The following is a 15,511-nucleotide window of genomic DNA, read 5'->3' on the forward strand; positions in this document are numbered from 1 at the left end:
TGTGGCAGAAACTTCTGGAACCAACAGCCAATACTGCGATTGGTATGCTGATGCTAGTCACCACATGTAGAACATCAGAGTGGCTGCACATAACTGCAGCCGTGCAGCTCAGAGGGAGGGTTGATTGTGAATTTTCTTGAAGAAGAGGGGATTGAGAGGAGATTTGACAACTTCAAAATCATCAAAAGTTTAGACAGAATAGATGGAGAGGAACTGTTCACATTCATGGAAGCATCGAAAACCAGAGAACGCAGATTTAAGGTAATTGGGAAAAAAAAGCAATGACAACATGAGAATTTTTTTCCCCAGGAAGTATGTGGTGCAAATCTGAAATGCACTTCCTGAGAGTGTGTTCAAGGTGGTGTCAATTAAGGTTTTGAATGAGAATTTATTGGACCTGAAAACGCAGTTGCAGAAATATAGGAAAAAGACAAGGGGCTGGCATGAGTTGAATTGCTGCTTTAGAGGAGCAGACTAAACTAGATAGGCTGAATATATTCAATGATCATTAAACCAAGCTGACAATCATTATGAAATCTTACTTATGATGTAGTTTAAGAATGTGAGTTAAGATACAAAGGTGACCAACTTTACGTTTTTGAAAAAATAGACAATTTAACAGACCGGAATAACAATCTTAATGTATATCTATTGTCAGAGCTGTTGTGTTAGCTGGCATTGCAGGCAAAGTGTATGTCAATGAAATATAAGGGACAGTAGCAGAGTGGATACCAGATTAACAGAGGAAGCAAAGACTAATCATAAATAGTTGTTTCTTGAACTGGAGCATGGAATGTACTATTACACTTTTTAAATTCAAATTTTCAAATACGATATCACTAGCAAAACCAGCATTGGTTGCCTAATTACCCTTGAGGAGGATGTGGCAATGAACATTCCAAATAGTGAACCTACTCCTACTTGTGGTTAGATAGGAGGTTCCTGGACTTCAACCTAGCAGGAAAGGAGAAACAATGTTAAAACCAAATCTGATTGTGTGCAACTTGAAAGGGACCTTGAACAATAAATTGTGCTGGCTATCATTTATTACCCATATTTTCCCAAGTGATAGTTATTTTTGTTTAAACAGAGGAAGTTTATGCTCCCTCTCATACTCATGATGTGGTCAAGGAGGCCTGAAAATTTCAAATAGCCATGGTAGGGCACTATAGAGATCACAGATCCAGCTGTGTCCGTTAGCAATGGAGGAAAGGAAAACTTTGCATCTTTATGGTACCTTATCAGATTCTAAGTACATCTCAGAGCAACTCGAAATGAATGAATTCATTTTAATGGCATCTATATAAATGTAGGAGTTCTCACCTGTTGTGTGGTTACATATGCAGTTCAAAGTTCAGGGCAGTGATATAGGACCTGTGATGTTGTATAGTTGGAGAAATTACAGAGAGGGGGAAGGGCTGACACCTGGAAGTATTTAAATACAAGGATAAGGATTTCAGTGTTGGGAGATTATGCACTTAGAACTTTTTCGAGAAACAAGTTTGTTTTACATTAAAAGGTATATGTACTTTTCCAAATAGGCCCTTTTTTATTTGTTCCTGAAAGGGATGTGGACATCGGTGGCGAGGCCAGCATTTATTGTCCATCATTTTTTGTCTTGGACTCTGACTAGCTCCGCCCTCATGTTTTTGTAGTCACCGTTACTCAATTGTAGTACTGTTACATCTGATTCCAACTTGACCCTTTCAAACTGCAGGACAAATTTTATCATATTGTGATCACTGGCCCCATGGCTTTCTTCACCTTGAGCTCCCTAATCAAGTCTGCCTCAATACACATCACTAAACTCAAAATTGACTATTCCTGAATGGGCTCTACTGCAACCTGCTCCAAAAAATAATCTTGTGGACATTCCAAGAGTTCTTTTTCTTGGGGTCTGTCACCAACCTGATTTTCCTTGTCAATCTGCATATTGAAGTCCCCCATGATAAAGTGCTTTTCTTAAATGTTTTTTCTTTCTCCTGATTTATTTTCTACCTCGCATCCTGACTACTGCTGCAAGGCCTGTACATATTCCCACCAGGGTCTTTTATCCTTTGCAGTTCCTCAATTCTAACCACAAAAATTCTACTCCTTCTGATTCTGTATCACTTTGTGCTATTGATTTAATTGTATTTTTAACAAGGTAACTCTGCGCCTTATGCCCATCTACCTCTCCTTTCAATAGTATGTATATCCTTGGATAGGAGTCCTATTAAAATTGGTCAGTTTATGAGAATTGGATGATAAATATGTAAATAAACATACACCATTGATGTTTGCGGTCCTGGTTTTTTGTCAGATCCTCCTTATATTAAACTCTAAATATCTCTCACCTAATGGCACAGTGGTTAGCACTGCTGCCTCACAGCGCCAGAGACCCGGGTTCAATTCCCGCCTCAGGCGACTGACTGTGTGGAGTTTGCACGTTCTCCCCGTGTCTGCGTGGGTTTCCTCCGGGTGCTCCGGTTTCCTCCCACAGTCCAAAGATGTGCAGGTCAGGTGAATTGGCCATGCTGAATTGCCCGTAGTGTTAGGTATGGGGTAAATGTAGGGGCATGGGTGGGTTGCGCTTCGGCGGGTCGGTGTGGACTTGTTGGGCCGAAGGGCCTGTTTCCCACACTGTAATGTAATCTAATCTAATCTCTTTGCTCCATTTCTCCCTTCCTTTAAGAAATTCGTCAAAAACTACCTCTTTGACTGAACATCAGGCCACTGTCCAAATATTCCTTCCTTTGTATTGATTTTATTTATTATTTTCCTGATTTACTACCTGTGAAACACCTCCACTCTATAAGGCACTTTATAAAATGATTGTTATCGTTTCACAAATAAAGGAGGAAAGAAAATGAGATGATTGGTGATATGAAAGACTGAGCAGCCATTTTTGGAAATGACGTGCAAAGATATGTAGGCATCTCATGTTGCTGGCCGGTGTTGTCAGCTAGTGCTAAGGAGCGTTTTGTTAAGCCCACTTATGTACTCTTGCATGTTTTGGGTTTTGCTGATAAACTGTACTAGCTAAGGCACTATCAAAAAACTCCTGTTCAGTTTATGTGTTCTTGCCATTCAATTCTCCTCAGGATTAATTAACACTTCCCTATTTGGTCTCATCCATCAAATTTAGGGATTGTTCAAAGTTCAAATCCTAAATATAAATTCTGAACAGAGGTCGTCCTTCATTGTTTTTGCAACCTTTCAGTTTCACCTTTCAAGCACCATTTCTCAAGAGGGTAAAAATGAAGGTTTGCTCAAAGTGTATGGTGATTGACGTTTGCTGAAGAAGATGAAGAATTCACGATGGAGAGTCGGTTTTATCTGTACAGCCATGTGTCACACCAAGACTCAGCTTTACTGCAGTGGACAGGATAAACATTGCTCTGCCACATTTCTGGGAAAATACAATGTTATTTACTAGAATTGTTGCAGATCCAAAGTGCAAAGTTGCAGCTTAAAAATGACAATTGCTGTGTTATTAAACTTTGTAAAATGATGTCCATACTAAAAAGTTGAAAGCATGGAAACTTAACTATTTAAATAGACTGAATTTTATATCTTCTCGGCTTTTGTTTCCAGCATGCATACACAGTATGTGCAGGATGACAGAAGTTTGATGTATTTTGTGGGAAATGTGTGTTTTAAGAGTATATTTCAATGAAGTATCAGACTTGCAACTGGTTGTTTGAAAAGCACATAGAAGTCAGTTAACCATTAAAGTCATGATTATGAACATACAAACTAAGAATGGAAGCAGGTCACTTGCCCCTCACACCTGCTCCACCATTCAGTAAGATCACGGCTGATCTGATTACTTCACACTTCCTCCTACCCCCTTTAACATGTCACCCTTTTATCAGGAATCTATTTACCTCTGCCATAAAAATAGTTAAGACCAGCTTCCACCACCTTTTGATGCTTTTTTATTAAATTGAAAGACTGACATTTTCATTCAATGCAGTCAAATATGATAATGATAGTTACCAACAAACATTGCACTGATGATAGCTCAGACTCCACTATAACTGAAATAATAGGATGTGAGCAAATGATTAGGAAATTAATTATAGTTTGTACATACTTTTGAATTTTGAATACTGTTGATGTATAGCCAAATTGAAATGTGTTGAAGTGCATCAAGTAAAATCTGTTCTGTGCAAAAGAAAGTATATAAACTACGAGGCTGCTTTTTGGGAAGTGCACTTCGGGTTTAGAGTGCACAATTAACCACACAGTTAATTGTGGTTATTACGAAACCTTTTTTTGTTCATAAAATGTGAAGAAGGCCACAGAATATTTCTTATTTTAAAGGCCCTCATTTTCCATGATAAGTTGAATGATTGGGACCTGTTAGCCAGAAAAGTGTAATCCATCAAAAAGATTTGCTTAAAGTCTTTATGATCATAGAGTGATAGAGATGTACAGCATGGAAACAGACCCTTCGGTCCAACCCGTCCATGCTGACCAGATATCCCAACCCATCTAATCCCACATGCCAGCACCCAGCCCATATCCCTCCAAACCCTTCCTATTCATATCCCTATCCAAATGCCTCTTAAAATTTGCAATTGTACCAGCCTCCACCACTTCCTCTGGCAGCTCATTCCATACCCGTACCACCGTCTGTGTGAAAAAGTTGCCCCTTAGGTCTCTTTTATATCTTTCCCCTCTCACCCTAAACCTATGTCCTCTAGTTCTGGACACCCCGACCCCAGGAAAAAGACTTTGCCTATTTACCCTATCCATGCCTCTCATAGTTTTGTAAACCTCTATAAGGTCACCCCTCAGCCTACAATGCTCCAGGGAAAACAGCCCCAGCCTGGTCAGCCTCTCCTTATAGCTCAAATCCTCCAACCCTGGCAACATCCTTGTAAATCTTTTCTGAACCCTTTCAAGTTTCACAACATCTTTCCGATAGGAAGGAGCTCAGAATTGCATGCAATATTGCAACAGTGGCCTAACCAATGTCCTGTACAGCCGCAACATGACCTCCCAACTCCTGTACTCAATACTCTGACCAATAAAGGAAAGCATATCAAACGCCTTCTTCATTATCCTATCTACCTGCGACTCCACTCTCAAGGTGCTATGAGCCTGCACTCCAAGGTCTCCTTGTTCAGCAACACTCCCTAGGATCTTACCAATAAGCGTGTAAGTCCTGCTAAGATTTGCTTTCCTAAAATGCAGCACCTCACATTTATCTGGATTAAACTCCATCTGCCACGTCTCAGCCCATTGGCCCACCTGGTCAAGATCCTGTTGTAATTTGAGGGAACCCTCTTCACTGTCCACTACACCTCCAATTTTGGTGTCATCTGCAAACTTACTAACTGCACCTCTTATGTTCGCATCCAAATCATTTATCTAAATGACAAAAAGTAGAGGACCTAGCACCGATCCTTGTGGCACTCCACTGGTCACAGGCCTCCAGTCTTAAAAACAACCCTCCATCACCACCCTCTGTCTTCTACCTTTGAGCCAGTTCTGTATCCAAATGGCTAGTTCTCCCTATATTCCATGAGATCTAACCTTGCTAATCAGTCTCCCATGGGGAACCTTGTCGAATGCCTTACTGAAGACCATATCGATCATGGATGTCATTCTGCCCTGAATCCTGTTTGTTACTTCAAAAAACTCAATCAAGTTTGTGAGACATGATTTCCCATGCACAAATCCATGTTGACTATCCCTAATCAGTCCTTGCCTTTCTAAATACATGTACATCCTGTCCCTCAGGATTCCCTCCAACAACTTGTCCACCACCGACATCAGGTTCACTGGTCTTATCCTTACCACCCTTCTTAAAGAGTGGCACCACGTTAGCCAACCGCCAGTCTTCCTGCAGCTCACCTGTGACTATCGATGATACAAATATCTCAGCAAGAGGCCCAGCAATCACTTCTCTAGCTTCCCACAGAGTTCTCGGGTACACCTGATCAGGTCCTGGGGATTTCTCCACCTTTACCCGTTTCAAGACATCCAGTACTTCCTCCTCTGTAATCTGGACATTTTGCAAGATGTCACCATCTATTTCCCTACAGTCTATATCTCTTATATCCTTTTTCACAGTAAATACTGATGCAAAATACTCATTTAGTATCTCCCCCATTTTCTGTGGCTCCACACAAAGGCCGCCTTGCTGATCCTTGAGGGGCCCTATTCACTCCCTAGTTACCCTTTTGTCCTTAATGTATTTGTAAAAACTCTTTGGATTCTCCTTAATTCTATTTTATCTCATGTCCCCTTTTTGCCCTCCTGATTTCCCTCTTAAGTATACTCCTACTTCCTTTGTACTCTTCTAAGGATTCACTCGATCTATCCTGTCTATACCTTATATATGCTTCCTCCTTTTTCTTAACCAAACCCTCAATTTCTTTATTCTGGATCAATGGTGCTGGAAGAGCACAGCAGTTCAGGCAGCATCCGAGGAGCTTCAGCAAAATCGACGTTTCGGGCAAAAGCCCTTCATCAGGAATAAAGGCAGAGAGCCTGAAGCGTGGAGAGATAAGCTAGGGGAGGGTGGGGGTGGGGAGAGAGTAGCATAAGCAGATGTGGCTGTGGTAGCGCGTTTGTTTCACGACATGGTTGAAGAGCTTCAGGAACATGACCAGGGAGAGATAATAGGGTGCGGGGTAACTTGAAACATTCTTTTTGGCTTGAATTTCAAGCTTTGGACATGCAATTCACAGTGTCTGACATGTTTACTTTAAAGTTAAAAATCACACAACACCAGGTTATAGTCCAACAGGTTTATTTGGTTAAAAATCACACAACACCAGGTTATAGTCCAACAGGTTTAATTGGAAGCACACTAGCTTTCAGAGCACCGCTCCTTCATCAGGTGATTGTGGAGGACACAATTGTAAGGCACAGAATTTATAGCAAAAATTTAGTGTGATGTAACTGAAATTATACATTGAAAAATACCTTGATTGTCTGTTGAGTCTTTCATCTGTTTGAATACCATGATAGTTTCACTTCTTCCATGTGTAAATCACAAAACTGCAACTCATTATTAATGAGGATGAGCACTTCACCAAGACCTTCCCCACACCTCCACTGCTTGCCTTTAAACAACCGCCAAACCTCATAGCAAGCTGCCTGGCTTTCAGGACAACTCCATACAACCCTGTCACGGTAGGTGCTGCAAGATGTGTCAGAGTGTGGACATGGATACCACCATTACACGTGGGGACACCTCACACCATGTACGTGGCAGGTACTCATGTGACTCAGCCAACATTGTCTATCTTATACTTTGTAGGCAAGGATGCCCTGAGGCATGGCACATTGGGGAAACCGAGCAAAGGCTATGGCAATGGATGAATGGGCACCACACAACAATCAACAGACAGGAGTGTTCCCTCCCAGTTGGGGAACACTTCAGCAGTCCAGGACATTTGACCTCGGACCTTTGGGTGACCATCCTTCAAGGCAGACTTCGGGACAGGCAGCAGCGAAAAGTGGCCAAGCAGAGGCTGATAGCTAAGTTCCATACACATAGGGAGGGCCTCAACCGGGACCTTGGGTTCATGTCTCTCTACAGGTGACCACCATTGCACTATACACACACACACACAGACATTCCTACACACACACAAAGGCACTCCTATACACACACATACACATGGACACACATATACACAGACATGCACACAGATACACACACCCTTACAAACACACACACACTCCCACACACACAGGCATCCTCTCAGAGGCCTACACCACTCTACACTCATGCACATACATATACTCTCTCTCACAGACACTCACAACAACCCCACCCCAGACACACACTCCCACACTCACACGTGCACCCCCTCACAGACTTAAGACACTCTACACTCACTACACACACTCTCTCTCACACTCACAACCCCCAACCCAGACAGACAGACACAAAGACCCACATGCACACATATGTTTTGGGGTGAATTTGTACTTGCAGAGTTACATTGTACTTTGCTCAAAAATTGCATGAATTCATGTAAAACTCTGTCATCTCACTTTTTAGATTAGAATCAATCTAAACATCATGGCATAGACAGAGAACATGGGAGCTAACACCTTCAACATATTGTCTAGCTAACACCCATTGTTACAGCTAACCTGAGAATGGAACTTGTAAAAAAACGTTTTGTGATTTACACATGAAAGAAGTGAAACTATCATGGTTTTCGAACAGATGAAAGACTCAACAGACAGTCAAGGTATTTTTCAATGTATAATTTCAGTTACATCACACTGTAAATTTTTCCTATAAATTCTGTGCCTTACAATTGTGTCCTCCACAATCACCTGATGAAGGAGCAGTGCTCTGAAAGCTAGTGTGCTTCCAATTAAACATGTTGGACTATAACCTCATGGTGAGTGATTTATAACTTTGTACACCCCAGTCCAACACCGGCATCTCCAAATCATGAGGTTTATTTGGAATCACTAGCTTTAGAAATAGAACCAGTCTGACTCAACACTGGGACACAGACAGACTTTAACTTCACACCTTTCATGCATTGTTTGAGCGGAGATGGCACCTATTGTTAGAAAAGCTGAAGTTATCTTGAGAATGTAACTTAAAAGGAGTTCTGGGATTTACATAGCAAAGAACTGAATCTAGCATATCCGATGCTAAAGGATGAAAGACTTAATCTAAATTTGTTTAATACATCATAACAGCTGCATGACACTGTCATCCTTTTGCTATAAATTCTGCGATTTATGGCCCCGTTCCACAACCAACTAATGAAGGAGCAGTGCTTCGAAAGCTAGTGCTTCCAAATAAAATGGACTGATTTCTGGAATTCATTGGGGCTTTAGTTGTATCTGCCCTATTAGTGGTGCTAATGTCTGTAAGGATCCAGTCGCTGCAAGGTTTCTGTCTTTGTAACTGTGATCAATAAAGAATAAAAAAGAAGCATATAAATGATGAGAGATTGCAGAGCTCTGAGGTGCAGAAGGATCTGGGTGTCCTTGTGCACGAAACACTGAAGATTATGCAGGTACAAAAATTAATTAGGAAAACTAACATGAGGCAATTGAATACAAAAGTGGGCAAGTCATGCTTCAGTTATACAAAGCACTGGTGAAACCACATCTGGAGCACCAAGTACAACATTGATTAAATCAAAGAAAGAACTGTGGAAGGGTTAGTTCTGTTTTTCTCTCCACAGATGCTGCTGGACCTACTGAGCTACTCCAGCACCTTTTATCTTTGCTTCATATCTCCAGCATCTGCAGTTCTTTTTTATTTGACCAACACCTCAGTACTTCAGATGTGTTCTAACCAGCTCTCTGTATAACTGAAGCAAAACATCTCCTTTGTATTAATTTACCCTCATGATAAATTATTAGCTTTCCTCTTTGTTGTATCTGCATAATCTGTTCTGCTGAAGGGTCACTGAACTTGAAACATTAATACTTTTTTCTCCATACATACTGCCAAACTTGTTGACTTCCTTCATTTTCTGTCTTTGTTACAGTATTGGTAATTATTTTGAGGAAGGTTGTGAATGTTTTTGAGGCAGTTCAAAGAATATTCACTGAACTAATATCAGGAATTGGTAGGTTGCCTTGTGAGGCTAACCTTGCATCCACTGGAGTTTGGAAGAGAACGAAACTTGATTGAAAGAGGCAGACTCCTGAGGGGTTTTGACAGGATGGATGTTGTTTCCTTCTTAATCTAGTGGTCACTAATTACAAGAACATAGAACATAGAATATTACAGTGCAGTACAGGCCCTTTGACCCTCGATGTCGCGCTGAGCTGTGAACCCAATCTGAAGCCCGTCTGACCTACACTATTCCATTCTCGTCCATATGCCTATCCACTTAAATGTCCTTAAAGTTGGCAAGTGTACAACTGTTGCAAGCAGTGTGTTCCACACCCCTACTACTTTCTGAGTAAAGAAACTACCTCTGACAACTGTCCTATGTCTTATCACCCCTCAATTTAAAGCTATGTCCCTCGTGTTATTCATCACCATCCGAGGAAAAAGACTCTCACTGTCCAACCTATCTAACCCTTTGACTATCTAAAACGTCTCAAGTCACTTCTCAACCTTCTTCTGTCTAATGAATACAGTGTCAAGTCCCTCAGCCTTTCCTCGTAAGACCTTCCCTCCATACCAGGCAACATTATAGTAAATCTCCTCTGAACCCTTTCCAAAGCTTCCACATCCTTCCTATAATGTGGTGACCAGAACTGTATGCAATACTCCAAGTGCGGCCACACCAGAGTTTTGTACAGTTGCAACATGACCTCATGGTTTCGAAACTCAATCTCTCGACCAATAAAAGCTAACACACCGTATGCCTTCTTAACAACCCTAACACCCTGAGTAGAGCTTTCAGGGATCTATGTACCTCAACACCGAGATCTCTTTGCTCATCTATACTACCAAGAATCTTACCAGTAGCCCAGTATCCTGCATTCCTGTTACTCCTTCCAAAGTGAATCACCTCACACTTTTCCACATTAAACTCCATTTGCCACCTCTTAGCCCAGCTCTGCAGCTTATCTCTGTCTGCTTGTGACCTACAAGATCCTTCATCACTATCCACAATTGTACCAGTCTTAGTGTCATCCCCAAATTTATTAACCCATCCTTCTCTGCCCTCATCCAGGTCATTTATAAAAATGACCAACAGCAATGGACCCAAAACAGATCCTTGCATTTCACCACTAGTAACTGAACTCCAGGATGATCATTTCCAATCAACCACGACCCCCTGTCTTCTATCAGCTAGCCAATTTCAGATCAGAGATCACCTATTTGGAACAGATTAGGCAATTTATTTTTCTCTCAGAGGATTCAGAGCCTTTGGAACTCTCGTCCTGAACAGATAGTGAAAGCAGAGTCATTGAATAGCTTGAAGGCAGAGTTGAATAGATTCTTGTTAAGCAAGAGGTTAGAAGTTATGACGAGTAGGTGGGATGTGGATTTGAGATTACAAACAGATCAGCCATGATCCTATTGAATGACAGCAAGCTTGAGAGGCTGATTGGCCTATTGCAGATGCATATGTAATACTACACCACCAAGCTGTGCTGAGGGAAGACGCTGGTCCTTGGGTCCACCTCACAGTAAAATGTAGATTTGTCTGAATGTAGATTTCTCCAGCTTCCTCATTTCCCCTCCCCCCACCTTATCTCAGTCCCAACCCCTGGATTCAGAAGCGCCCTCTTGACCTGCAATCTTCTTCCCGACCTCTCCGCCCCCACCCTCTCTCCGGCCTATCACCCTCACCCTCACCTCCTTCCACCTATCGTATTCCGAGCGCCCCTCCCCCAAATTCCCTCCCCCCCTATCCTTTATCTCAATCCACTTGGCACACCAGCCTCATTCCTGAAGAAGAGCTTATGCTTGAAACGTCGATTCTCCTGCTCCTCAGATGCTGCCTGGCCTGCTGTGTTTTTTCATCACCATATTTTTCAATTCCACCTAACAGTACCAGGAAAGGGGCATTTGTCCTGGTTTACCTATCCTCCGTTTTCCATTCACTAAGACCATAACTCTTCACTTTAGTTCTCATTTTAAAAGCGTGATGGCTCAGTTAGGAATAGGCTTGAAGGGCCAAATTGCCTTCTTTTGCTCCTATTCTTTTGGCTCAAGCAATGGGAACACGGTGTTCAGTCTGCTAGTCTTCATGCCCAATTTATATGCTATTTCTCTCTCTATTGACATATGTTGAAGATAACCTTTTTTCTGACAAAAATCAGCCCAGTTTGCTTTGTGATTGCATTGTCATTGTAGAGCAGTTCCTTACTGCAATCGTACAATTGCCAAAGACAAATGACTGATGAGATTTAACAGCCATTGTTCACACACAACAAACATCATGCTGTGGTATGTTAAGCAGTGGAAACCATGGAAATGGTCATGTGGGTAGTAGGGACTCGAAAAACTGCCACACAGTTAACCCTTGCTGCCAACTGGCATGCCTTAGCACCATTTTCTGGAATCATATCAATTTCATATTGATAAATCAGGTACTTCTCAGCTGTTAATGAGATTGTTGAAAATTATACAATCATTTTAGTTAAAATATCACTGTTAGATGATTGGAGTCTTGAAGATCTATGCAGTGGCTCAGTGCAGTGCTGCCTCACAGAACCAGGGACCCAGGTTTAATTCCACCTCCTCCTGGGACCAGATACGGTGGAGGGATTGGGAGTAGAGGGTAGCATTTTTACGGGGGGTGGGGGGGGTGGGGTGGGGGTTGGGGGGGGGGGGGTGGGGTGGGGGTTGGGGGGGGGGGTGGGGTGGAGGTGGTGTAGTCCAGGTAACTGTGGGATTCCTCCATCTCTGCTGCACCTTGCTCCCAATTCCTCTGCCATAACTTTCTTCCAATCCCTCCACCCATACCTGCTCCCAGGAGGAGCATTTCTACTCCACGACATCCCAGATGGCCTCCTATTTCAAGGACCGCAATTTCCCCTCCCATGTAATCGACAATGCCCTCCAGTATGTATTCTCCATTTCCCTTGAACCCACCCCTCCAACTGCAAAAAGGACAGAACCTTCCACCCCACTACTGTCCGGATACAGCGCAGCATCCTCCACTATTACTGCCATCTACAATCAGACCCCACCACCAGAGATATATTTCTCTCCCCACCCCATCGGCATTCCGCAGATACCACACCCTCCCTAACTCCTTCACTAGCACCACGCACCCTTCCCCCCACCAACACACCCTCCACTCCTGTCAGCTTCATTTGCCGCTGAAAGAGATACAAAACTTGCACCCACATCCCCCTCAACTCCGTCCAAGGCCCCAAAGGATCCTTGCACATTCAGCATAGATTTTCCTGCATATCCAAACATGTACTATGTCTGTTGCTCTCGATGTGATCGCCTCTACAATAGAAAGACAGGACACCAACTCATGGAATGTTTCAGGGAACATCTCTGGGATACACACACCAAACAACTCCACTGCCCTGTGGCCAACCACTTCAACTCCCCCTCCCACTCCACCAAATACATGAGAGTCCTGGGCCTCCTCCACCACCAAATCCAAGCCACCTGATGCCTGGAGGAAGAAGGTGTCATCTTCAACCACATGGCATCAACATTGACTTCACCAGCTTCTCCCTCCCCCCACTTCATCCCAGATCCAACCCTCCAACTTGGCACCACACTGTTGAACTGTCCTACCTGTCCATATTCCTTCCCACCTATCTGCTCCACCTTCTGCTCACCATCACCTATCACCATCACCCCCCCATCTGCATCTACCTGTCATCTTCTCAGCTACCTCACCCCGACTCCACCCTCCTATTTATCTCTCAGCCCCCTTCACACCCCCCAACATTCCTGATGAAGGGCTTATGCCCGGAACATTGATTCTCCTGCACCTCAGATGCTACCTGACTGGCTGCATTTTTCCAGTGCCACACTTTTTGACTCTGATCTCCAGCATCTGTAGTCCTCACTTGCTCCATGGAAAAGTTATATGTTTGTTATTTGCCACTGAGACTATAGTTGATTTAGAGATTAAAGCACATAGAGTCATACAGCACAGAAATAGACTCTTCAGTCCAACCAGTCCATGTTGAACATAATTCCAAACAAAGTATAGGATTTGTACTGAAATCTATCTCACAGTGGAAATAGATCAACCACAACAATTAGAGATTCGCCATCTACCAATCTGGATATCACATGGTACAATGATAATGGATTTTTTTGACTAGTCATGACAATTGGTATCCCAATCCATCCACAACAGTCATAGACATTCCCTTCAAAGGCTGCTATTGAACTTATTCATTGCTTATCACTCTCGGACAAAAATAATGCTTTTCTCATGTTGCCTCTACTTTGCCAAAATTGCTTAGGAAATACTTGAAGACACTTCTAAGGTTTTCTCCTTTTATTTATGATTTCCAGAATGCTTCATGCATTGCGATGCAGACAAATTTATGTACCACTCATTGGATAACTGACAGACAGAAGCAGCAGGATGCAATACCTAAAGGATACACTGCAGCAGCCTACCAAGCCTTCTTTGACAAATCTACCAAACCCTCCCACCAAGATGAACAAGGGTACCAACAGTTGAAAGTTCTGCTCAAAGCTCAAAGTTCTGATTTGGATATATATTATCCTTCCATCACTGTTACTGGTTTAAAATCCTCAACTTTCATTCAAAACAACACAATAGGTGTAAACAACATTAGAATCTACCTTACGATGTGGAAAATTGTCAAGGTATATCTTATGCACAAAAGGGAGGACAGAGCCAACCAAGCAAATTACTGCCCAGTAAAGTGATGGAGGGAATCATCAACAGTGATATCAAGTGGGTTCAAGGCCACTCAGCTCTTGACCTCCGTACAGTCTTGATTTAAATATGGACAAAATAATTGAATTCCAAAGGTGAGGTGAAAGTGAATGACTTTGACATTAAGGCTGCAGCTGACTGAATGTCATTAAAAAGTACAAGCAAAACTGGAGTCAATTGGAATCAGAGGAAAACTCTTCACCAGCTGGAGTCATACCTAGTGCAATGAAAAATGATTGTGGTTGTTGGAAGTCAATCATTTCAGTTCTAGAATATGGCTGCAGGAGTTCTTCAGAGTGGCGTCCTCGACCCAACTATCTCCAACTGTTTCATTAATGACCTTCCCTCATCATCATGTCAAAGTAGGGATGTTCGCTGATGATTCAACACTATTCACAATTCCTCAGGTGCTGAAGCAGTCCATACCGAAAGGTGGTAAGACCCAGACAATATTCAAGATTAGACTGATATGGCAAGTAACATTCATTACATAAAAGTGTCAGGTGATAATCATCTCCAGGATGGAATCTAACCTTCACATCTTGAAATTCAATGATATGATCATTGTTGAATGCCCCACCATCAATATCCTGTACGGGGTTACCATTGACCAGAAACTGTCGTGGACTAGCCATATAAATACAATGGTTATTAGAACAGATCGTAGCCTAGGTAACCAGCAGCAAGTAAGTCACCTCCTGACTTCCCAAAGCCTGTCCACCATTACAGGGCACAAGTCAGGACTGTGGTGGAATACTGTCTACTTGCCTGGTTGAGCACAGCTACACCAACTTTGAAGAAACTTCACATCATCCGGGACAAAGCCATCTGCTTGATTGACATCTCAAACATGAAGTCCTTCCACCACTATTGCACAGAAACAGCAATGTGTACCATCTATAAGATGCTTTGGGGAAATTCACCAAGTCTCATTTGACAGCTCCTTCCAAACCTTGAAGTACAAGTGCAGCACATATATCGATCACTCCAAACTGCAAGTTACCCTCTAAACCACTTAGAATTCTGACTTTGAAGTATATTGCTTTTCCTTCAGTGTTGCAGTGTCAAAACCATGAAACACGTTAGCTAACAGCATTGAGGGTGCACATACTGCCAAATGGACTGCAACTATTCAGGAAGTCATTTCACCAGCACTTTCTCAAGATAACTAAGGATCACAAATAAATTCTAGCCCAGTCTACCTCTAATTATCTTTTACTTTCTTG

The sequence above is a fragment of the Chiloscyllium plagiosum genome, unplaced genomic scaffold (genome assembly GCF_037043375.1).
Source record: "Chiloscyllium plagiosum isolate Xiang-an unplaced genomic scaffold, Cpla_swu_hap1 HiC_scaffold_23, whole genome shotgun sequence".
NCBI classification, from domain to species: domain Eukaryota; kingdom Metazoa; phylum Chordata; class Chondrichthyes; order Orectolobiformes; family Hemiscylliidae; genus Chiloscyllium; species Chiloscyllium plagiosum.